Source organism: Entelurus aequoreus, linkage group LG09 (genome assembly GCF_033978785.1).
Source record: "Entelurus aequoreus isolate RoL-2023_Sb linkage group LG09, RoL_Eaeq_v1.1, whole genome shotgun sequence".
NCBI lineage: Eukaryota > Metazoa > Chordata > Actinopteri > Syngnathiformes > Syngnathidae > Entelurus > Entelurus aequoreus.
This window is the reverse complement of record NC_084739.1, coordinates 80,592,581-80,618,797: the sequence shown is the minus strand read 5'-3', so window position 1 is coordinate 80,618,797 and position 26,217 is coordinate 80,592,581. Positions and strand designations below refer to the sequence as shown.

The 26,217-nt window shown below is 40.7% G+C and overlaps 1 protein-coding gene across 2 annotated transcripts in view; it reads right to left on the bottom strand.

The window, feature by feature from the left end:
- The window catches only part of slc8a1b (solute carrier family 8 member 1b), a 308,631-nt gene that overhangs the window by 151,103 nt on the left and 131,311 nt on the right, over window positions 1–26,217 (bottom strand). The window lies entirely within an intron of this gene.

The window sequence follows — 26,217 nt, the reverse complement described above, 5'->3', positions numbered from 1 at the left end:
TAATCGCATTTTGTTCATAGTTAAGTCAAAATGAATCACGATAAATTGCTAATAGATATCATTTTTCATCATTAAAAAGTGTACCCAAGACAGATAATTTTCAAGTTTTTAATACCATGACCTCAACACAAAAAGGACATAAACACACTTTTATGGATAATAATAATAATGGGAAAAAAATACCTGCAGTGTCCTGCCAGATTTGTATTTTGTAGGAATACAGAATTAGTATTCCTGCTGTAGGCGCACTTGCATTTATTGGAGAGGAGCTACATCATGTTTAGATAATATCCATCCATCTATTTTCTACCGCTTGTCGCGGGGGTGCTGGAGCCTATCTCAGCTGCAGGCAGGGTACACCCTAGACACAGGGCCAACACAAATAGACAGACAACATTTACACTCACATTCATTCACTAGGGCCAATTTTAGTGTTGCCAATCAACGTATCCCCAGGTGCATGTCCTCGGAGGTGGGAGGAAGCTGAAGTACCCGGAGGAAACCCACGCAGTCACATCCCATACAACACAGTTGTTCAACCTTTTTTAAATCAAGGCACATTTTTTTCCATTGAAAAAATCCTGAGGCACACCACAAGCAGAAATCATTAAAAAATGAAACTCCGTAGCCGATATTGATGATAAAAAGTCGTCCTTGCAATTGTTGGATATGAATTTAACCCATAACCAACCATGTATCAATATAGCTCTTGTCTCAAAGTAGGTATACTGTCACGACGTGTCACATCACACCGTGACTCATTCTGAGTTTTTTTTGGTGTTTTCCTGTGTGTAGTGTTTTAGTTCTGGTCTTGCGCTCCTATTTTGGTGTTTTTTTCCTGTTTTGTTGGTATTTTCCTGTTGCAGTTTATGTCTTCCTTGAGCGCTATTCGCCGCACCTGCTTTGTTTTCGCAATCAAGACTATTTAAGTTGTGCGGACGCTATCCTTCTTTGTGTGGACATTGTTGACTGTCATGTCATGTACGGATGTACTTTGTGGACGCCATCTCTGCTCCACACGCTGTAAGTCTTTGCTGTCGTCCAGCATTTTGTGTTTTGTTTAGTTTGCAGCCACTTCAGTTTTAGTTTCGTTTTGCATAGCCTTCCCTAAGCCTTTTCTTAGCGGCACTCGCCTTTTGTTTATTTTTGGTTTAAGAATTAGATACCTTTTTACCTGCACACTGCCTCCCGCTGTCGTCTGCATATTGTGGTCATGACACGATCTACGAAGCAATTAGCTACCTGCTGCCACCTACTGATATGGAAGAGAATAACATGGTGACTCTGCCGAGCTCTAGACAGCACAGATACTCAACAACAGGACATTATTTGCGGATTATAATTACTTGTGTGCAAAAAATATTTTTAACCCAATTAGGTGAAATGACAATCTCCCATGGCACACCAGACTGAATTACACGAGTCACAGTGGTTGAAAAACCATACAACATACAAACTCCACACAGAAGAGAGAAGAACAGAGCGCCAATAAACCTTAAAGGCACTGCCTTTGCGTGCCGGCCCAGTCACATAATATCTACGGCTTTTCACACACACAAGTGAATGCAAGGCATACTTGGTCAACAGCCATACAGGTCACACTGAGGGTGACGTATAAACAACTTTAACACTGTTATAAATATGCGCCACACTGTGAACCCACACCAAACAAGAATGACAAACACATTTCGGGAGAACATCCGCACCGTAACACAACATAAACACAACAGAACAAATACCCAGAACCCCTTGCAGCACTAACTCTTCCGGGACGCTACAATATACACCCCCCGCTGCCCCCACCACCTCAACCCCGCCCACCTCAACCTCAGGGAGAGCATGTCCCAAATTCCAAGCTGCTGTTTCGAGGCATGTTAAAAAAAATAATGCACTTTGTGACTTCAATAATAAATATGGCAGTGCCACGTTGGCATTTTTTTCCATAACTTGAGTTGATTTATTTTGGAAAACCTTGTTACATTGTTTAATGCATCCAGCGGGGCATCACAGCAAAATTAGGCATAACAATGTGTTAATTCCACGACTGTATATATCGGTATCGGTTGATATTGGAATCGGTAATTAAGAGTTGGACAATATTGGAATATCGGATATCGGCAAAAAAGACATTATCGGACATCTCTAATTTGAATGATTCCATAAGTTATTTTTGTCATGATTTTATTAGTTTTTTTTACAATGTTATTAATTCAGGATTTCATGATTTGCGCTTCATGTATTTTTTTTATCAGTCTTTTTTTTTTAAGTCAATGGGCGGGGCTAACAGAATCTAGTCCAATCATTGCTTTATTTCGAAGCCTGGCATTTTTAAAGTCTTCCAAAACATGGAACATACTCATACCTTTTAGGGAGTCAGTGGTAGATATTGTGAAAGAAAGAAAGACCTGCTGACTAAGAGCATGATTACTCTCTAGTTTCCTCCTGTTTTCATGTGTTTTTACCTGGCTTTTTGCATCTGCACTGCAGTTTCCCCATTGTGGGATGAACAAAAACTCCATCCCATCCTATTCTGCCTCACTTTCAACTTAAAGAAAATCCCAAAATCGGTTCAGACAATTTACACGGCCAACTACTGGGCTGGCCCCGTACATTACGCCGTCATTATCCATTATACACTCCGGATGGCAAAAGGAAAATAGTTTCTGCTCCTGGCAACGATGTTGTCACGGCAACGTGGCTTTAAAACGACTTTTGGCAAAAGACCCACAGAGATCATGACTTCCTTCCAAAAAGTAGACACACGGTACGCCTGCACGGCGGCAAGACCGACTTCAAGCTGAAGGCTGCACACTGCAAAAAGTCAGTGTTCAAAAACAACAACAAAAATACAAAAATGAGGGGTATTTTATTTGAACTAAGCAAAATTATCTGCCAATAGAACAAGAACATTTGGCTTGTCAAGACTTTCCAAAACAAGTCAAATTAGCTAACTTCAATGAACCCCAAAATACCTTAAAATAAGTATATTCTCACTAATAACTGTACTACTAGATGAGTACATATTGTCTATTGTTTCATTGAAAATAAAACAGCAAAGTGTGGGGGGATAAACGTTGGAAAAGTCGGCAAAAGTCCCCAAAATTTTCAAAATACCTACCCAGGTTCGAGTCCCACAAGTCCTGCCGCCGGCCGCGCAAGTCCCGGGATGCCCAAAATGTCCATAACACACCCAGCCGAGTCCCACTTGGATAAAAGTTGGAAAAGACGGCAAAAGTCTCAAAAATGTTCAAAATAACTACCCAGGTTCGAGTCCCAAAAGTCCCGGCTGGGATGCCCCAAATGTCCAAAACGCGCCCAGCAAAGTCCCACGGGAAGACAGGGAGGAAAGTGAGAAAAGTCGGTAAAATGTTCAAAAATCACACCCGGGTTCGAGTGCCACAAGTCTTAGGACTTGTGGCACTCCATGTGGCACTCAAACCTGGGTAGGTATTTTAACATTTTTTGGGACTTTTGCCAACTTTTCCAACTTTTATCCCCCGTCCCCGTGGGACTCGGCTGGGTGTGTTATGGACATTTTGGGCATCCCGGGGCTTGCGCGGCCGTCGGCGGGACTTGAGGGACTCGAACCTGGGTAGGTATTTTGAACATTTTGGGGGACTTTTGCCGACTTTTCTCACTTTTCTCGCCCGCTTCCCGTGGGACTTTGCTGGGTGCGTTTTGGACATTTTTTGCATCCTGGGACTTGTGCGGCCGGCGGCAAGACTCGTGGGACTGGAACCCGGGAAGGTATTTTGGACAAAATTGGGACTTTTGACCATTTTGGCCACCTTTTCCCCTCTTCTTCCCCGCCTTCCTGTGCACCATTGCTGGGTGTGTTTTGGACATTCGGACAAAAATAGTTTGAAGCATGTTTACTCAATATAGGTCATCAAATCTCAGCAACAAGCTGTAATATCTTACTGAGATCATTTAGGACCAAAACACTTAAAACAAGTAAAACACTCTAACATCAAATCTGCTTAGTGACAAAAATGATCTTATCAGACAGAAAATAAGCAAATATCAACCTTATTTGAGATATTTCATTTTACTTAGATTTCAGTTTTTGCAGTGCGGTCTCCCACCAGGGAAGCTGAATTTTAATGCCCGGGTCGACGTCGTCTCCCGTAGCAACGCCGGCCAACGCAAACTTATTCTGCTCAGACCTCCTGCCTTTCTTCACCTTCCCGTTAGCTGCCGTCTCGGCACGCCTCGTGATTCATGCACGCCGACAGGCATTGCGTTTCATTTCCCAGACAAGGACAGCGAAGCGTCCCGGGAACAGTAACTGCTTTGATACACATCAAAGTTTTCCACGGAGATAAAAAGGCAGGGACGGGGAGATGTTGTAAATGTCAGAGAGATTAGAAGAAACGGCACAGAAGGTCCGCCGGCGCCGATTCAACGAGAAGAGAGCGTGAAGGCTCTTAGGAAGGATCTCACGAATACGAGGTTACGCTTGATTGCGTGCTTGTGGAGTACAAGTCTGTTCCACAAATTCAGGTCTGCAGTCCTGTGCTGCGCGGGCTCAGCCCTGACACCTTTTTGGCAAAAGCCAGAAGAACAATTAGAGCAGAGACAAATGGGAAATGTCCCAGTATTCCATAAGGGGCTCTGAGAGTTTGTTATCCTTACTTTCGCCCTCTCAACCTCCTTTTCGCTCTCGTTCACTAGCTCTGGTCGCTTGGCAGCAACTACTCGGCACTGGACTACATTTATTTTAATTGACTATGGGAAAAACGGACATCATCAATCGTAAATGCTGAGACTAAATCAACAGCGCCTCTGTTGGTTTCAGCCAGGTATTGCACTCCCTTTTAGGGCTGCAAATAACGACTATTTTGATAGTTAGACTTAGACTTCCTTTTATTGTCATTCAAATTTGAACTTTAAAGTACAGATAAGAACTAAATGTTGTCGCATTAGCTCGTTGTAGTGCAGGATAAAAGAACAATAAGGTGCAGGTATAAATAAATAGATTACTGTACAGATGAATATATTGCACTTTTGTGCAATATATTGTGCACTATTGTCTTTATATTCCAGCGAATTGAGGGGATTATTATGATGCGTTCAAGAGTCTTATGGCCTGAGGGAAGAAGCTGTTACAGAACCTCAGGTTCTGCTGCGGATCCTCTTTCTAGAGTCAAGCAGTGAAAACAGTCCTTGGTGGGGGTGTGAGGAGTCTCTACAGATTTTCTGAGCCCTGGTCAGGCAGCGGCTTTTAGCGATTTCCCGGATAGGAGGAAGAGGAGTCCTGATGATCTTTTCCGCCGTCCTCTCTGCAGAGACTTCCAGTCTGAGGCACTGCAGGCTCCAGTCCAGACAGAGTTGCAGTTGGTCAGCAGGCTCTCTATAGTGCCTCTGTAGAATGTGCTGAGAGAGCATCCGACGCAAAAAGTGCATGCGCTGCTGAGCTCTTTTTACAATAGTAGGGACCAAGTCATATTGTCAGTTATCTGCAACCCCAGGAACTTGGTGCTGCTTACGATCTCCACTGCTGTGCCGTTGACGAAGAGTGGAGTGTGGCTGGGCTGGTGCCTCCTGAAGTCGACGATGATCTCCTTGGTCTTGTCCACTTGACTTGTCATTGACTAGCTTAACGAATAGTCAACTAGTCGGATTAAATTCATCTTGAGATATTTTTAGGCATGTGCTTACTAACAACAAATATGACTCATTCGTTCATAAATATTCATTTAAACTGTTACTATGCTACTCAAAAATGTTTTTTTTTAAATAAATTGCGATTATTATTTGTAACGATTCTGAATTGATTAAAAACTAAAATCGTAAAAAAAAATAAAAATAAAAAAAAATTTTTTTTCCCATAATCTGTCCTGTTCAGCCACTTTTCTAAATGTTTGGGTACAATTTTATTAAACAAAACATTTTATTTTAAAGTAATACAGGAATTTATCACAACTGTTTATTTATTTTATGTAGGAATGTAGTTAATCATAGAACTGGCACACAATGTTATTAAAAAAGTATCGATCCTGAATCGAATCGTTACCCACAAGAATCGAATCGATTCGTGTGATGTCCAAAAATTCACGGCCCTACTCATTAGGAGCACCCCTAATTATTACCACTACTACTACGAGGGAATAATGACCAACACTTCAATGAAGTGATAATCATGTAATCCTACAATTCCTCCGTTTATAGAGAAGGAGTGACACAGCCTCACTAAGTCTCTTTATCAGTGGTCAGTCACTCCCCACGCGCTACCAATGCTGAACTGCTACAGCTAATATTGCTATGAACGCGCCCTCGATGATGTCACACACTCGCACGCTCTGCTCCCATGAAACATCTCTCAACTGTATACAACAGATATTTGAAAGTCAAAATGAAAAAGTCACACATTAAATACTTTCCCTAACAATTACTTACAGCAGGGTAATTCGATAGTAATCCAATTACTTTTTTAGGGAAGCAACATGTCTGTGTAATGAATTACTTTTTAAAGGTATATGTATATTATATGTGGACATACTTTAATATATCCGATATCGAGGGGCAGAAGTAGTCTTTAAACACGAGTACACGCTATAATAACATCAGAAAAAAGATGCTAGGTTTGTTGCTAGTCGTTTTAAATTAAAAAAGTCACTAAAAGTCTCTAGACACTCGAAAAATTCTCAACTAAGTACATTATACAATAAACAGCAACTATTAAAAATACAGCCAAACGATATAATGTAGAAATGCTGAACTGCTACAGCTAATATTGCTTTGAACGCGCCCTCGCTGACGTCACACACTCGCGCGCTCTGCTCTCATGAAACATCTCTCAACTGCATACACCAAATATTTGAAAGTTAAAATAAAAAAAGTCACACATTAAATACTTTCCCTAACAATTACTTACATCAGGGTAATTCCAATAGTAATCCAATTACTTTTTTAGGGAAGCAACACGTCTGCATAATTAATGACTTTTTAAAGGTATATGTATATTATATGTGGACATACTTGAACATATTTGATATTTAGGGACAGAAGTAGTCTCTAAACACGAGTACACGCTATAATAACACTAGAAAAAAGATGCTAGATTTGTTGCTGGTCGTTTTTAATTAAAAAAAGTCACTAAAAGTCTCTAGACACTTGAAAAATTCTCAACTAAGTACATTGTACAATAAACAGCAACTATTGAAAATATAGCAAAACGATATAATATAAAAATATATGTTAATAATACTGAATAATAACAGGTTTGTTTTTAAATGTATGTATACATTTTTTGAGCCTTTTTAAAGAAAATCACATCATCATACTCTCATGAAACATCTCTCAACGGCATATTTGAAAGTTCAAATAAAAACGTCACACATTAAATACTTTCCCTACCAATTACTTACATCAGGGTAATTCTAATAGTAATCCAATTACTTTTTCAGGGAAGCAACACGTCTGTGTAATGAATTACTTTTTAAAGGTAAAATGGATGGATGGATGGATGTCGTACAAATAAACATGTATGTGAGATGGAAATTGGATTTTTTTTTCAAGCATATTATTTGACATGACCCTCACAGCCGTCTGATGTGACGCGTCGAACGCTCTCTCTCATCCTCGCTGTCGCTTCGCCGGGATCGCCTTGAGCCTGCACTCAGAACGAGGCCTGGCCACAGCAGGCGGCGCTTTATGTAAGTCCGTGGCGGGAGATGATTAGCGCCTGATAATGTCAAGATGAAGCACAGAGGGACAACAACGGCCATAGGGGATGTTGGACGACAACAGGCGACAATCTCAAAGAAACAGAGAAGTTTCTTGGGGGCCAGTCGGCAGACACCTTAGGCTCGGATTTCAGAAGTTGTCTCGCGTTCTACTGGACCGCAGAAGAAGAAACGGCGCCAAGTATGATGCAGTGCATATTAATAATAATAATAGCTGATAAATGCATCTTCCTATGCGATGCAGCTCAGATTGTACACATGCATCAACATGGCGTCTTCCTCAGCATTGATACAAGCATAACAAACATTGTGTAGAAGATGCAGGGTTTCCCCTTAATGTAACTGATGATGGCACAATAACAGCTGCCACACCTTGAAAATAAGGGTTTTTTACATGAAAAAAAAATTAAGTAATATGATATATTGTAGGGCTGTGAATCTATAGGAATTACACGAGTCGATTCGATTCAGAATCGATTCTTGATTCAAAATGATTCTCGATTCAATATCAATGCTTTTTATTGTGTGCCAGTTCAAAGATTAACTACACTCCTTCATAAAATGGATAAACAGCTCTGATTAATTTCTATATTGCTTAAAAGAAAACTAGTTTTGTTTAATAACATTCTACCCAAACATTTAATAAAGTCAAATACAAACAAGGCAACAAGAGAAGGATCCCACACTTTACTTTTCTAAAGTAAATCTGTACAGCAGATATGATCATATACATCAACAATATGATTTGCCTGAGTGGCTGGACGGAACAGATTAAAATAAAGAAATAAATGGATTAAGAATCGTTATAAATAAGAATTGCGATTCATTCGAAAATCGATTATTTTACACCTCTAATGTATTATGGTAGCCTCCAGAAAAAGTCCACAAAGTCTGACGCTATTTTTAACTTTTATTGCTAATCTTATGCCAATTCCAACAGTATTCCCTCCCGAGCAAACACTTTCGTCTCCGTGCTTCTGCGGACACACAACAACACTTCCTCAGTCTCCGCCCAATCACCTTACGGGCACGGACGGTGTGTTCATGATCATGGGAACAATAAACATCACATTTCAAATTGCACGAACATAAAACATTACTACCAGCAGTTTGTTACATTATGAACATATATATATATGAAGCCTACTTGCGCACTATTTACTAATGATGCATCAAAAATTTGGCGGCCGGAAAAAGACGTTGTGATGACGTAAACAACACGCACGCGATTATCCAGAGCGCAGACAGCAAGTCTGCATTTGTATGTGGACGTACTTTAATATATCCGATATCGAGGGACAGAAGTAGTCTTTAAACACGAGTACACGCTATAATAACACCAGAAAAATGATGCTATATACTGTATGTTGCTAGTCGTTTTTAATTAAAATAGTCACTAAAAGTCTCTAGACACTTGAAAAATTCTCAACTAAGTGCATTGTACAATAAACAGTAACAATTGAAAATATAGCAAAACTATAGAAATATATGTTAATAACGAATAATAACAGATTTGTTTTTGAATGTATGTGTACATTTTTTAGCCTTTTTAAAGAGAATCACATCATCATGGCAATTTATGCACAGGGTTCGTACACCTTTTCCATGGCCAAGTTCAAGCACTTTTTAAGGACTTTCAAGATCAGTTTTCCAGTTTTTCCAGTGTGAATCAATCCATAACCTTGTTGTTTGAGGTCACCAAATGCTGTCTGCAGAAAAAATACGGAAAATCTGCTAAAACCTAAGCCTAACTTTGAACCAGGAGTTATTAACTGAATGGGGCATAGAAAATGAAGCAGTGTGACTATTCAATGTCATTGGTGTTTGCAAACGTGTCTCCATTTGTGTTGTTTTTAAAAAAAATGTTTTATTTTTCTTACCATACAGCACTCAATGACATCGAACAGCACGGATTGATTCACACCGTATTTGTGCTTGTAAACTGCATAACGTGATATAAATACACGCACCCTCAAAATGTCAATTTCACTCATTTATTAACAAAACTGTTCCACATTAATATAAGGATAAAAAATCTAAGGAAAATATGTTGTTTGTTTCACAACACCTCAGTCACCTTTCATTCAGCATATCTAGCCCTATGACTGTTGCTATGATAACAAATTAACAAAAAGACAAAACTTAACTTTTTTTGCTTTCACTGAGGTAGCCAGACAAGTTAAAGGCCTACTGAAAGCCACTACTAGCGACCACGCAGTCTGATAGTTTATATATCAATGATGAAATCTTAACATTGCAACACATGCCAATACGGCCGGGTTAACTTATAAAGTGACATTTTAAATTTCCCGGGAAACTTCCGACTGAAAACGTCTATGTATGATGACGTATGCGTGTGACGCCAATGGTTAAAGTGGAAGTATTGGGACACATTGTATCCCAATACAAACAGCTCTGTTTTCATCGCAAAATTCCACAGTATTCTGGACATCTGTGTTGGTGAATCTTTTGCAATTTGTTTAATGAACAATGGAGACTGCAAAGAAGAAAGCTGTAGGTGGGATCGGTGTATTAGCGGCTGGCTGCAGCAACACAACCAGGAGGACTTTGAGTTGGATAGCAGACGCGCTATCCGACGCTAGCCGCCGACCGCACGGATGATCGGGTGAAGTCCTTCGTCGTGCCGTCGATCGCTGGAACGCAGATGAGCACAGGTGTTGATGAGCAGATGAGGGCTGGCGTAGGTGGAGAGCTAATGTTTTTAGCATAGCTCTGTCGAGGTCCCGTAGCTAAGTTAGCTTCAATGGCGTCGTTAGCAACAGCATTGCTAGGTTTTGCCAGGCGGTACAGTATTAACCGTGTGGTTACAGGTCCAGTGTTTGGTAGTATTGTTGATCTTCTGTCTATCCTTCCAGTCAGGGGCTTATTTCTTTTGTTTCTATCTGCATTTAAGCACGATGCTATCACGTTAGCTACGTAGCTAAAGTGCTTCGCAGATGTATTGTCGTGGAGATAAAAGTCACTGTGAATGTCCATTTCGCGTTCTCGACTCTCATTTTCAAGAGGATATAGTATCCCAGGTGGTTTAAAATACAAATCCGTGATCCACAATAGAAAAAAGGAGAAAGTGTGGAATCCAATGAGCCCTTGTACCTAAGTTACAGTCAGAGCGAAAAAAGATACGTCCTGCACTGCACTCTAGTCCTTCACTTTTACGTTCCTTATCCACGAATCTTTCATCCTCGCTCAAATAAATGGGGTAATCGTCGCTTTCTCGGTCCGAATTGCTCTCGCTGCTGGTGTAAACAATGGGGAAATGTGAGGAGCCTTTCAACCTGTGACGTCACGCTACTTCCGGTACAGGCAAGGCTTTTTTTTTATCAACGACCAAAAGTTGCGAACTTTATCGTCGATGTTCTCTACTAAATCCTTTCAGCAAAAATATGGCAATATCGCGAAATGATCAAGTATGACACATAGAATGGATCTGCTATCCCCGTTTAAATAAGAACATTTAATTTCAGTAGGCCTTTAAGTAGACATCGAAAATAATAGAGCAAGAAACACATACAACCATGTTGTGTAAAAACTACAAAACCATTCTATATTAACTCAGCTCTAAGTTGTGAAAAAGGTTACAAATTTTACATTACATGACCTTCACAGCACAAACAAGTCCAATAATGTGAGCATTTTAATGCAATTAACCAAAACGACAACAGGTAACTTGTTTGCTTTAACTGAGGTAGTCAGACAAGTTAAGTAGACAACTAAAATAATGGAGCAAAAAATACATCGGACCATGTTGTACACAAACTCAAAATCATTCACGTTAACTCAGCTCTATGTTGTGCAAAAGGTCACAAATTACATATGACCTTCACAGTGCAAACAAGTCCAACAAGTGCAAATTAATGACTTTTTGCATACTTTGCAGCAGGCTACACGTGGATTTGGTCCACGTTTTATCCAAAGTTTGTATTTGTCATTTGCCATCTGTCATGATCTGTGGTCTGGATCATGTTTTTGTTATTTTCTGTTAGTTTTAAGACTACAATAGTTCCTGTTTTTGTACACCCTTGTTTGTTTTAGTTTCCATGGCGACTTATTAGTTTCACCTGCCTCATGTGTTCGGGACACGCACTTGCTCTAATCAAGAGACTATTATTTAACCCTGTCTTTAACAGTTAGTCATCCTGCGTCATTGCTCTTTTCATGCCACAGTTTCATGCTTAAAGGCCTACTGAATGGATTTTTTAAATTTAAACGGGGATAGCAGATCCATTCTATGTGACATACTTGATCATTTCGCGATATTGCCATATTTTTGCTGAAAGGATTTAGTAGAGAACATCGACGATAAAGTTGCAACTTTTGGTCGCAGATAAAAAAAGCCTTGCCTGTAGCGGAAGTAGCGTGACGTCAACAGTTGAAAGTCTCCTCACATTTCTCCATTGTTTTCAATGCAGCTAGAGCGATTCGGACCGAGAAAGCGACAATTACCCCATTAATTTGAGCGAGGATGAAAGATTCGTGGATGAGGAACGTTAGAGTGAAGGACTAGAATGCAGTGCAAGACATATCTTTTTTCGCTCTGACCGTAACTTAGGTACAAGCTGGCTCATTCGATTCCACACTCTCTCCTTTTTCTATTGTGGATCACGGATTTGTATTTTAAACCACCTCGGATACTATATCCTCTTGAAAATGAGAGTCGAGAACGCGAAATGGACATTCACAGTGACTTTTATCTCCACGACAATACATCGGCGAAACACTTTAGCTACGGAGCTAACGTGATAGCATCGTGCTTAACTGCATATAGAAAGAAAAGAAATAAACCCCTCGACTGGAAGGATAGATAGAAGATCAACAATACTATTAAACCATGGACCTGTAACTACACGGTTAATGCTTTCCAGCCTGGCGAAGATTAACAATGCTGTTGCTAACGACGCCATTGAAGCTAACTTAGCAACCGGCCCTCACAGAGCTATGCTAAAAACATTAGCTATCCACCTACGCCAGTCAGCCCTCATCTGCTCATCAACACCCGTGCTCACCTGCGTTCCAGCGATCGACGGTGCGACGAAGGACTTCACCCGATCATCCGTGCGGTCGGCGGCCCGGAGACGGAGGAAGTTAAGGTGAGTTCGGCGGCTAGCGCGTCTGCTATCCACCTCAAAGTCCTCCTGGTTGTGTTGCTGTAGTCCGCCGCTAATACACCGATCCCACCTACAACTTTCTTCTTTGCAGTCTTCATTGTTCATTAAACAAATTGCAAAAGATTCACCAACACAGATGTCCAGAATACTGTGGAATTATGAAATGAAAACCAAGTTTTTTGTATATGATTCAATGTGTCCGCATACTTCCGTTTCAACGATTGACGTCACGCGCATACGTCATCATACATAGACATTTTCAACCGGAAAATTTAAAATGTCACTTTATAAGTTAACCAGGCCGTATTGGCATGTGTTGCAATGTTAAGATTTCATCATTGATATATAAACTATCAGACTGCGTGGTCGCTAGTAGTGGCTTTCAGTAGGCCTTTAATTCATGCTGCTCGTTCCATGTCCTATTCCAAGTTTTTTGCTAGTTATTTGTTTCATGCCACAGTAAGTTTTGTTTGTTCTATTGGTTAGTTGTTTCATGTTTATAGTTTCATGTCCTAAGTTTTTGCCTTAGCTTCCGCGTGCGATAGGCACGGGTTGTTTTCTGTTTTTTGTACCATTTTTGAGTTTTGAATAATTAAATATGCTCCTACCTTCACGCCTTGTCCGGAAAAGTCAGTTTGCATCTCGGGAGAACAAACTTTGCAGCAATCTGCGACCCCCCCGTCATGACACCATCCAATGTTCAATAAAACGACAATGCACCACTGTCCTCTTGGGGGCGACACGTATATACGGCTCTGGCAAGACAACAACCTAATGTAAGGGCTCATGCAAAGCCAACAGTAGCTTTCATTTTTAAGGAAACTTTTTTTTTTTCTTTTTTCCACTTTATAATTAGTCTTTTGAGTCAGACGGCCGGGAAATATGATGAACATTTCCAAGCATTTCCAAGTACTTCACACAAATTCAAGCATTTTTCAAACCTTGAAAACACAACATTAAAATCCAAGCATTTTCAAGGTTTTTAAGCACCCGTACAAACCCTATGCAAATTATGCAATGATGTCATGGTGACCACGCCCCCACCACCACAGGTATCTTGGCAATCTAAGGGAAACCCTGAGATGTGTGTGTTGCTCATAAGCTTGTGTGCGCCTCAAATTGCTAAGTAGGTCAGATGTTGTCGACTTGACCTTCTTAAGAGTATTCATTTTTGTTCACTTTGTCACAAGAGCACTGTTCCAGAGGCGGGTGGCGTAGACGCTTAAAGCCTAAGCAGCTTTGTGTTCAACACTGTCCCTCATTAAGATCGGCCATTAGCAGCCGTGCGGCCGCATGTGTTTGCAGCTGTGCCTCAAAGTGTGTGTTTGTGTGTGTGTGTACTGGGAATTAGCATACTAGAGGTCAAATAGACAAAGGAGTGTGTGTGCATGCTTCTATCCCGTCGCAGCATATTACTCTGATTTATATTCATTTCCCAAAGATGTACTTAAACTTTGACTTCTCGCCGCCCTGCTCTGACACTCATCACCCAAAAACCTCACAAGGTCCTTCTAGTTGTCCCCTAATATGAGGCGAGGCTCAACAGAGTATAAAAAGATGAATGTCCTTTCAACCTCACCGACACTTTGCCCTTTTAAACTGATAGACTTAGGCCCAATCCCAATACTCTTAGCCCTTAACACTTCCCAGCAGGCACAAGACGTTGATACAACGTTGATTATACATGCATGTCTTTTAAAAGTGACTTGGAAACAACTTTGCAAAATACAAACGTACTTGTATTTGTAAATTGAGACAACGTTGGTGTTGGGGAATGACCAAGTTTCAATGATGAAGTCAACATCACAGGCTGACATTGATTAAACGTCGTCAAAAAGTATGTTGTTTCAACGTTGTATTTGTGTTGTAGGATATCGGTTGGGAAATGACCAAACTTCAATGGTCAAATCAATGTCCCAACACAACATTGATTGAACGTCATCAAAAAGCATGTTGTTTCAATGTTGTGTTTGTGTTGTAGAATATTGGTTGGGAAATGACCAAAACTCAATGTCAAATCAATGTAACAATACAACATTGATTAAACGTCGTCAAAAAGCATGTTGTTTCAACGTAGTATTTGTGTTGTAGGATATCGGTTGGGAAATGACCAAATTTCAATGGTCCAATCAACGTCACAACACAACATTGATTAAACGTCATCAAAAAACATGTTGTTTCAACATTGTATTTGTGTTGGAGGATATTGGTTGGGAAATGACCAAAATTAATGGTCAAATCCACGTCACAACACAACATTGATTAAACGTCATCAAAAAGCATGTTGTTTCAATCTTGTATTTGTGTTGTAGAATATTGGTTGGGAAATGACCACATTTCAATGGTCCAATCAACGTCACAACCCAACATTGATTAAACGTCGTCAAAAAGCATGTTGTTTCAACGTAGTATTTGTGTTGTAGGATATTGGTTGGGAAATGACCAAATTTCAATGGTCCAATCAACGTCACAACACAACATTGATTAAACGTCGTCAAAATGCATGTTGTTTCAATGTTGTGTTTGTGTTGTAGAATATTGGTTGGGAAATGACCAAATTTCAATGGTCCAATCAACGTCACAACACAACATTGATTAAACGTCGTCAAAAAGCATGTTGTTTCAATGTTGTATTTGTGTTGTAGAATATTGGTTGGGAAATGACCCAAATTCAATGGTCAAATCAACGTCACAACACAACATTGATTAAACGTCGCCAAAAAGCATGTTGTTTCAACGTAGTATTGGTGTTGTTGGATATTGGTTGGGAAATGACCAAAATTCAATGGTCAAATCAACGTCACAACCCAACATTGATTAAACGTCGTCAAAAAGCATGTTGTTTTAATGTTGTATTTGTGTTGTAGGATATCGGTTGGGAAATGACCAAAATTCAATGGTCAAATCAACGTCACAACCCAACATTGATTACACATCGTCAAAAAGTATGTTGTTTCAACGTTGTATTTGTGTTGTAGTATAATGGTTGGGAAATGACCAAAATTCAATGGTCAAATCAACGTCACAACACAACATTGATAAAACGTCGTCAAAAAGCAGGTTGTTTCAATGTTGTATTTGTGTTGTAGAATATTGGTTGGGAAATGACCAAAATTCAATGGTCAAATCAACGTCACAACACAACATTGATTAAACGTCGCCAAAAAGCATGTTGTTTCAACGTTGTATTTGTGTTGTAGGACATCGGTTGGGAAATAACCAAAATTCAATGTCAAATCAACGTCACAACCCAACATTAATTAAACGTCATCAAAAAGCATGTTGTTTCAACGTTGTACTTGTGTTGTAGAATATTGGTTGGGAAATGACCAAAATTCAATGTCAAATCAACGTCACAACACAACATTGATTAAACGTCATCAAAAAGCATGTTGTTTCAACGTTGTATTTGTGTTGTAGTATATTGGTTGGGAAATGACCAAAATTCAATGGTCCAATCAACGTCACAACCCAACATTGATTAAACGTTGTCAAAAAGCATGTTGTTTTAATGTTGTATTTGTGTTGTAGAATATTGGTTGGGAAATGACCAAAATTCAATGGTCCAATCAACGTCACAACCCAACATTGATTAAACGTTGTCAAAAAGCATGTTGTTTTAATGTTGTATTTGTGTTGTAGGATATCGGTTGGGAAATGACCAAAATTCAATGGTCAAATCAATGTCCCAACACAACATTGATTACACATCGTCAAAAAGCATGTTGTTTCAACATTAAGTTTGAGTTGCGCAACGGAACTCCTAGAATGATTCATCTCTGGTAAAGTCCTATCCCCCCGTGACTCTGCTTTGAGGAAGATATTGCAGCCACCATTGTTGCCGTGATGTCACTAGAAGACGAGGCAGTGAGGTGATCGCTCAAAAGCAACGTCCTTACGGCCCTCTTGACACATGTGGGGTCTCTCCAAAAGGGACCCGCGAGACTGCCGACCATCGCTGGTTCGGTCTTTAGAACAGAATACATCTTTATTGTTATTGTACAACGAAATTGCAAGCAAACCCATTAGTGCAAATTTATAGATGAAACATAAAACTATAATAACATTGGTACTAAGATCCAAATAAATCAATAAAAAACATAAATACCAAGCACACAGCTCACATGCACAGTCATTCTTTTTTTATGCCTTGATTGCGACACTATTGCTCTCAGGTAGAAAGTGTGCTTGTCCGGCATTTTATCGTCGTGTATCTCCAGCAGTCACAAAAAGTGGTGACCTCTATGTGACCTCTAAATGTGGAAAACATGCTTTTGCAAAAAACTTCAACATGGAAACGCCTCAAAAAACACTGAATGAGAGCGCAAACATGTTTTAGCAATACTAGTTTGTTATTGCGATATTTAGGTTGTGCGCAGGAAGTGATCAGTGATCACTTCCTGCGATACCAGCGAGCGAGTGCCTTTGGTCATGCGACCAACTTCCGCTTATCGGAAATTATCGAACATACTTTTTAATGATATCAATTACATATACTGATATCGTTTTATCGTCCTGGCCTAGTCACAATAATGTTACGTTTCCGTATGTGGTATCTTCCGTTGCATTGGACAAATGCAGAGTTCGGGTGCTGTTTATGATGTTGTGTGTTTTATCATTTCCCTGCCTTCTCCTTTATTGTGACGTCGGTTTCCTTCACCTCATTAGTCCCCACACTAAGACACACTTTTCAACCTAGGAGTATTTAAGCTCGTCACTGACAGCTTGGTCTTGCCGGTTATTGTCTCCTGAACCTCCCACGTGCATGCGCCTGCTTCACCTCGTCAGTCCTGGTACGTTGTCTCTCCTTAGGCCTGTAATCCCTCACCTCTTTGTGTTTGTTTCCTAGCCTCCCTGAGGTAAAGAGGATTCTGTGTTGGACTTTATGCTGTGCTCAGTGCGCCCTGGCCTTTCCCCCTGCCGACCACTGGGGAACATGTTTTTGTTTGTTATTCATGGTGTACACTTCTGCCCCATCGCCTTTTCTTACACTTTTTGGACTTATTACATTTTTCCCTTTTTGCAATTCTACCTTGCCTCCCGTCTCTGCATCCTGGGGTCACCTCTTTGATCAGTTCCTAACATATGAAGTGGATAAAGTTAAGTTAAAGTACCCATGATTGTCACACACACACTAGGTGTGACGAAATTATTCGCTGCATTTGACCCATCATCCTTGATCACCCCCTGGGAGGTGAGGGGAGCAGTGAGCAGCAGCGGTGGCCGCGCCCGGGAATCATTTTTGGTGATTTAACCCCCAATTCCAACCCTTGATGCTGAGTGTCAAGAGGTAGCGCTTTTCGGAGACAGGTGTGGACAAAGACAGCTCATTAGCCTTAAAGCTACAGACACACAAAAATGGGTCACTTCAAGGAAAATGCACTACTTGGCCGCAACCAGCAGAGGCGCTGTCCATTCCGGCTCGACTCGTTTTCAATTTGAAAAAGGAAAGCGTGAAGCAAAGCTCCGCCCACGTGCACACGCGTAGGTAGACGCTATAATTAACCCGCCTGAACCAGGACAGTGGAAGTAGGGAACGGAAGCAGGGCGCAATCCGCTGGGAAGCAGACCGCCGCCTCCTTTTTAACCAAGAGTCCCGCTGGGAATACCCGCGGGGAAGACCGGTGGGAATAGAATCGGGAGGTCTGCCCACCCTCTGAGAAAATCTGTGACCTCGACATGCCAGACCAGGAACGCTTAAACCTCATGATCCGCCATCGGAGTCTTGCAGGGGGAGCGAGAGGGACTTCAGCTCAGAGATCAGATATAAAAAAAAGTGTTTATTTTGATGACCATATTTAGCCACATGAGACGGGCATATTGTTAGGAGTATGATGCGGTGTAGTTTTACAATTGAATCAGGGAGCGCCTCGGTCTTGGTGGGCAAAGGCTTGGATATCAGGGCAGAGGTGAAGATGAGGGGAATAAAGCATGAAAAAACCAGCAGAGTAATGGCGATACTGGTAAATAGATATCTCGAAACGACAAAAGTAGATGCTTGTGCAGTGCAGATCAGGACTTGGCATTGTGTGTGTGTGTGTGTGTGTGTGTGTGTGTGTGTGTGTGTGTGTGTGTGTGTGTGTGTGTGTGTGTGTGTGTGTGTGTGTGTTGTGACAGATGTCCTTCCATGCTGTTTCCCAGCAGAGGACCAGCTTAAAGTTCACTCGGAACGCCTTTTGACATTCAACCTCAGATAGGAGACACCGCACAGCGCCGGTGAGATAACAAACAACCAGTCAGAGTCATGGTGCGACTGGACCACGTCGGGTCATGTGACAGTCTATAGTAGGGGTCTCCAAACTTTCAGACCCGGCGGCCATATCGGGTTAGAACAGCGCTTCTCAAAAATGTTCTGTTACAGCCCGGTGGGAATAGAATATAGCCCAGAAAATATTTAGTGCCCTCTATTAAAAAGTAGAATTTGTCTATAAAATTGTTATAAGTACACTTCTGCATAACATTGTAAGCTTCTTCTAAGGTAATCAAAAAGGTCAACCAACGAACGAGATTTCTCTACAGAATCTCCTCTCTGGTCAACAAAAGCGGGAACTCTCGTCGTTCAACCCTTTTTCCATTACGCATGCACCTCCTGGTACCCTAGCACCTCCAAAACCCTCAAATCTAGACTCCAAACATCCCAGAACAAGCTAGTCAGATTACTTCTAGACCTCCACCCCAGATCCCACCTCACTCCTACCCACTTCTCTAAAGTGGGCTGGCTCAAGGTGGAGGACAGAGTTAAACAACTTGCACTGAGCCTAGTCTATAAAATCCGCTACACCTCCCTGATACCGAAGTACATGTCAAACTACTTCCTTAACGTAAATGACCGCCATAACCACAACACCAGGGGGAGCTCCACTAACCACGTTAAACCCAGATTCCGATCTAACAAAGGTCTTAACTCATTCTCCTTCTATGCCACATCAATGTGGAATGCACTCCCAACAGGTGTAAAAGAAAGTGCAGCTCTATCCTCCTTCAAAACCGCACTAAAAGAACACCTCCAGGCAACTTCAACCCTAAACTAACACCCTCCCCGGATTTTTAATAATCAAATGTATATAATCAAATGTAGATACTTGTTCTTATGCTTTCTGATCTCTCTTTCTCTCTGTGTCCACTACTTGCTGTAAATATCCTACCAAGTCAGACCTACACTGTTTCAATGTCCATTTCTCTGATGATACAATTGTTGATGACTGAAGTGATGATAACAACCCAACCTAACCCCCCCCCCCCCCCCCTCCACATCCCACACCCCGGATTGTAAATAATGTAAATAATTCAATGTATATACTCTGATGATTATCTTGTGTGATGACTGTATTATGATGATAGTATATATGATAGTATATATCTGTATCATGAATCAATTTAAGTGGACCCCGACTTAAACAAGTTGAAAAACGTATTCGGGTGTTACCATTTAGTGGTCAATTGTACGGAATATGTACTGTACTGTGCAATCTACTAATAAAAGTGTCAATCTATCAATCAATTGTTCACATTAAAGGAAACAACTCAGCGGTCTTTCCTCGTCCCCCCGCCGTGGTTACAGTGAAGCCAAGTGCTACATACGCTTCATCATATTCTGCTACGGCAAAATAAAGCATGTTCCCCCACAGAACCGGCACCCAATGTTATTAAAAAAGTACCGATTGTGAATCGAGAACTGTTTTGAATCAAGAATCGATTCTAAATCGATTCGTTACCCCCAAGAACCGAATCAAAGTGCCCAAAGATTCACAGCCCTAACATATATATACTGTATATACTTACTTACTTACTAAACCCAAAACCAGTGATGTTGGCACGTTGTGTAAATGGTAAACAAAAACAGAATACAATGATATGCAAATCCTTTTCAACTTACCGTATTTTTCGTACTATAAGTCGCAGATTTTTCATAGTTTGGCCGGGGGTGCGACTTATACTCAGGAGCGACTTATGTGTGAAATTATTAACACATTACCGTAAATGATCATATAATATTATTGATGTCATTCACGTAAGAGACTAGACGTATAAGATTTCATGGGATTTAGCGATTAGGAGTGACAGATTGTTTGGTAAACGTATAGCATGTTCTACATGTTATAGTTATTTGAATGACTCTTACCATAATATGTTACGTTAACATACCAGTTGGTTATTTATGCCTCATATAACGTACACTTATTCAGCCTGTTGTTCACTATTCTTTATTTATTTTAAATTGCCTTTCCAATGTCTATTCTTGGTGTTGGCTTTTATCAAATCAATTTCCCCAAAAAATGCGACTTATACTCCAGTGCGACTTATACACTACCGTTTAAAAGTTTGGGGTCACATTGAAATGTCCTTATTTTTGAAGGAAAAGCACTGTACTTTTCAATGAAGATAACTTTAAACTAGTCTTAACTTTAAAGAAATACACTCTATACATTGCTAATGTGGTAAATGACTATTGTAGCTGCAAATGTCTGCTTTTTGGTGCAATATCTACATAGGTGTATAGAGGCCCATTTCCAGCAACTATCACTGTATGTACCTTTCAGCATTAATGGTGCCTTCACAGATGTGTAAGTTACCCATGTCTTGGGCACTAATACACCCCCATACCATCACACATGCTGGCTTTTCAACTTTGCGCCTATAACAATCCAGATAGTTATTTTCCTCTTTGATCCGGTGGACACAAAGTCCACAGTTTCCAAACATTTCTGGAAATGTGGACTCGTCAGACCACAGAACACTTTTCCACTTTGCATCAGTCCATCTTAGATAAACTTTTGTTTCGTATCGACTATTGCAATTGTCTTTTCACTCTTTTCAACAAGTCAACGCTAAAGACACTCCAGACTGTAAAGAATGCGTCTGCCAGACTCCCAGAACTGCCCAAGTTTTATCCAGTCTTCATTGGCTTCCAGTCAAATTCCGCATAAGAGTTGAAGATTTTAGTTCACTGATTTGTTGTGCCCCTACTCTTCAGGGCGCAGCCTCCGGTCTTCACACCAGGGTCTCTTAAATATTCCAAAAAATAATTTTAAAACCTGTAGAGACCTGGCATTCCAGGCTGTAGAACCCAGACTCTGGAATAACTTGCACCAGTCCCTTGACTGTGTTGACACCTTTAAAAAACATTTGAAGACTTCACTTTTTAATAAAGCTTTAAGTGACAGAAAAATCATTTTCAATCTACTTTTTATGATGTTGCCCTCGTTGTTTTGTTTTGATTGAGCTATGTTTTGTACGGCGATTTGTGATTTCATCTGGGAAAAGCGCTTTATAACTAAAATTTACTTACAACTACTTACTTACTCAACGTACTTCCAATTTCGTGCCTTTAACCGGAAGTATAACCGTCCATAGCGTTTTCGCTCAAAAGGATTCTTCATTCATCACTCCAAATTTTACAATACAACTAAAACAATTCATACTTACTAAACCGTCCCATGTATGATGTCTGTAGGAGTGTTATATTTGCATGTGCTATTGTAATGTAATCAAGCTGGCGTTGTTAGCATTAGCGAATATGCTAACAGGTCTGTGTTAGTGTTATTGCCTTACAATGGGCATTAATGCAATATATGTTATCTATAAATATAAACGGAATACAATGATTTGCAAATCATTGTATTCCGTTTATATTAACATCCAACACAATTTCCCAACTCATATGGAACCCCGGTCTCCTTAGACACATCCTCGCTCATCCATGCGGACTGGACACCGGCCGAGAGTTGGTGGGCGGCCGAGGGTGGAGTCGGCTCTCTTGGTTGCTTTGTTGGGTCTGCTCCTGTCTCTGGCCATGCTCTCCCCCACCCCAGCAGACGATGACGTGGAACACCGCAAAGGCCACCACTTTGTATATGTTTTTTTGTTGTTGTTGTTGTTTTACTTTTGTAGCTGTATGTAGAAATGGCTGGTTGCATCAACTCTGCTCTTTTAATGTATTTAATGTCCTTTGTGTTCTTTGATGTTTTCACACATGCTTATGTGTGCTATGGCTATGATGTTTTTTTCCCTTGGCCTCAGTCTGGACCCCCTCTAAAGGGGCCCAGGCTTAGACTGAATATTTTTTGTTTCTCAACCCCCCCCCAGCGTTTACCTGTTTCTCACCTTTTTTGTAAGGGAAGTTGGCAGACCCGTCAGCGATCCTGTTCTGTCTCTTGAATGGGATTGATCTGAAAATGGGATTAAGTATTTCTGATTCTGATGCTGATGGCATCATTTGTTTGCATTGTTTCAGTTTAATAAATCATATGTAAAAAATACTTAGTTTTCTTCTAAAATTTGGTAGGTGTGGCTTAAATGAGGAAAAATATGGTATTTATGGTATCATTCCTGTTTTCCTTTCTTTCTACAGCAAACTACATGTGCCTGATATGAGTTTATTGATGCTTTTATTGCTTCCACTAGTTTTGACTGCACATCCTAATTGATAGGTGTGTGGAAAAAGTTAATTAAATTTAGTGCGCACATCTTCGAGATGGAAGAAAAAAAAGAAAGGTTTTCTTGGGTCACACTTTTTAATTTTCATGCCTGAACGGAGCTGAGGGACATTTGTGTCGCGCAGGCCTTTGTGTGCTTAATGTAAAGCTGCTAAACTCTGAGCCCGGCGTAACTCATCCAGCCGCCACCTGAGAGTCCAGCTGCGACCTCCTGACCGCCTCCATGAGAAAGTTAGCGAGCGGTGTGGTGAAATGTCCCGGGGAAGCAAACTCATTAAAACGTGAAATGAGTTATGCTCAGCGAGGAGCGAGGGAGAGAGAGGGAGAGAAAGAAAGTGCGTGCAGCAGGTGATGGAACCTTCAGAGCCATAAGGGAAGTGAAAGCTCCAAAATGACTTATGAGCCTCGCTGGACTCCAATATTGTCTGCGGCATCGGGACAGTGAACCTTCACCTCCACGGGGTTTGCTTCTCCAATCAGGATGGACCTTTTGGGGGAAAACGTGAGCGGTTTTAAAAGAACTTTGTGATTCACACACACAGCCCCCCTTCCATGGAGTAAACAGTGAAATCAATTACATCAATGTGTGTGTGTGTGTGTGTGTGTGTGTGTGTGTGTGTGTGTGTGTGTGTGTGTGTGTGTGTGTGTGTGTGTGGACAGTGAGTAATTTGTAACCGTGAGCTGGGCCTGCTGCCCTGTCCGATAACCAATCACGAAGGAGGGAATTGATCGATAACAACACACACACACACACAAACACACGCATTCACACACACACCTACACACACACAATATAGTAGTAAACCCTTTCAACACATGCAGTAATCTCCATGTTGACAAGTACTCAGACACACACACACACACACACACACACACACACACACACACACACACACACACACACACACACACACACACACACACACAAGTCCTTGAGAATGGAAACATTCCTGCGAGTGTCCCCGGAGACGGACTAAGAGAGAGAGAGGGGGGGTGGAATAGTTTTTGGGGGAAAAGGCGAGGGAAATGGAAGTTCTGTGCAGGTCCAAACGTCCACTTTCCTCCCACGATCGCCAGTTTATATAGTCCCAGATTTGTTGCAAAAATAAAAGTTTTCATGATTTTGTAAGCGGTGTAGGAAATGGTCGGATGGGTGCCGCCGACTCCTCAGTAAGGAACGCGGCGGCTATTGGCAGTCATAAAAGTCGCGGGATGACGTCGTCGCTGCATTGGCGCAATTGATTGCAGTGGATGCTGTAGGAGGAAAATCATCGCTGCAGAGATAACAAGTGAGTTTTAAAAATGCTAATTAGAATTAGAACCGCAAATTAACTAGTTTTTTTTATTTAATTTTAATTACATTTTGTTCTGCATTGTTAAATGTAAGAGCAGGGGCCCCCAAACTATGGTATATATATACATATATATATATATATATATATATATATATATATATATATATATATATATATATATATATATATATATATATATATATATATATATATATATATATATATATATATATATATATATATATACATATACATATATGTATATACATATATATATATATATATATATATATATATATATATATATATATATATATATATATATATATATATTAGGGCTGTCAAAATTATCGCGTTAACGGCGTTAATTAATTTTTGGAATTAATTACGTTAAATTTTTTAACGTAATTAACGCATGCGCAGAATCCCTCCACCCATACTTCCCATAATTCCTCCCGACACTGAACGGAGCAGCAACATGGAGCAAGACGAACAGGTTGGCCCTCTGGAGGGATTTAAGTTTAAGAAGAACAAAGATGGAACAATAAATAAACAGACAGTCATTTGTACGCACTGCAACAGAGAGTTTCAGTTTCACCGAACCTGTTCAAGCCTTAAATACCATCTCAACGCTAAACATGCATTTGTGGGGGCTTCCAGTGCTACACCTGGCTTGCGTCAGACAACCCTGAGTGAACGCAGACCAGTAAGCAAGTCCAACTCGGATAAATTAACTAACACAATTGCCAAATGGGTCGCAAAGGACTGTAGACCGATTTGCATTGTTGAAGATAAGGGCTTCGCTGATGTTTTGAAAGTGGCGTCCCTCGATACATCCTACAAGCCACCATGCAGAGGCACAATAATGAAAAGTATCCACGCACTCTATGAAACAGAAAAGGGGAAAAAAGAGGCGGCTTTAGCTCAAGCGGAATATGTCGCCCTGACAGGAGACCACTGGACGTCAGTGAGTAACACAAATTACTTGGGAGTAACTGCACATTTAATAACTAAAGCATGGGAATTGCAGTCCTTTGCGCTAACTATAATGAAAACGGAAGAACGCCACTTTGCAGAGGCATGTGCAGAACAGTTTCAAACTGTGGCATGCAAGTGGGAAATTGAAAGAAAAGTTACAACCATTGGGACTGACAGTGCACGCAATATGATTGCTGCGGCTCGTATTCTACCATACGAGCATATGCCCTGTATCGCGCACGTCATACAGAGAAGCATCACTGTGAGTCTCGCTGACAGCGGATTTGTTCCTGCATTAGCCAAGTGTCGCAAGATTGTGGGACATTTTAAACACAGCCCGGCAAACTTAACGGAGCTGAATGCAGAGCAGGTGAAACTCGGACAGCAGCAGGAGCCACTGATCCAAGACGTTCCAACGCGGTGGAATTCCACACTTGAAATGGTCAAACGCATCATCCCCAATCAAGCAGCAATAAAAGCAACCCTGGATCAACAGCAGCATAATCTCGTCATGCTGACGCCAGCAGAATGGGATAAACTCCAGAGACTGGAGACCCTTCTAGAGCCCTGCCGGTAAGCCTTCCATCATATAATGTGGAAATTCATTGTAGGCTGAAATTAAATTATTAAACCAAACGTTAATCTACTATTAAATGTAACAACTTGCATTCAAGTAATTTACTTGAGTCTTTCT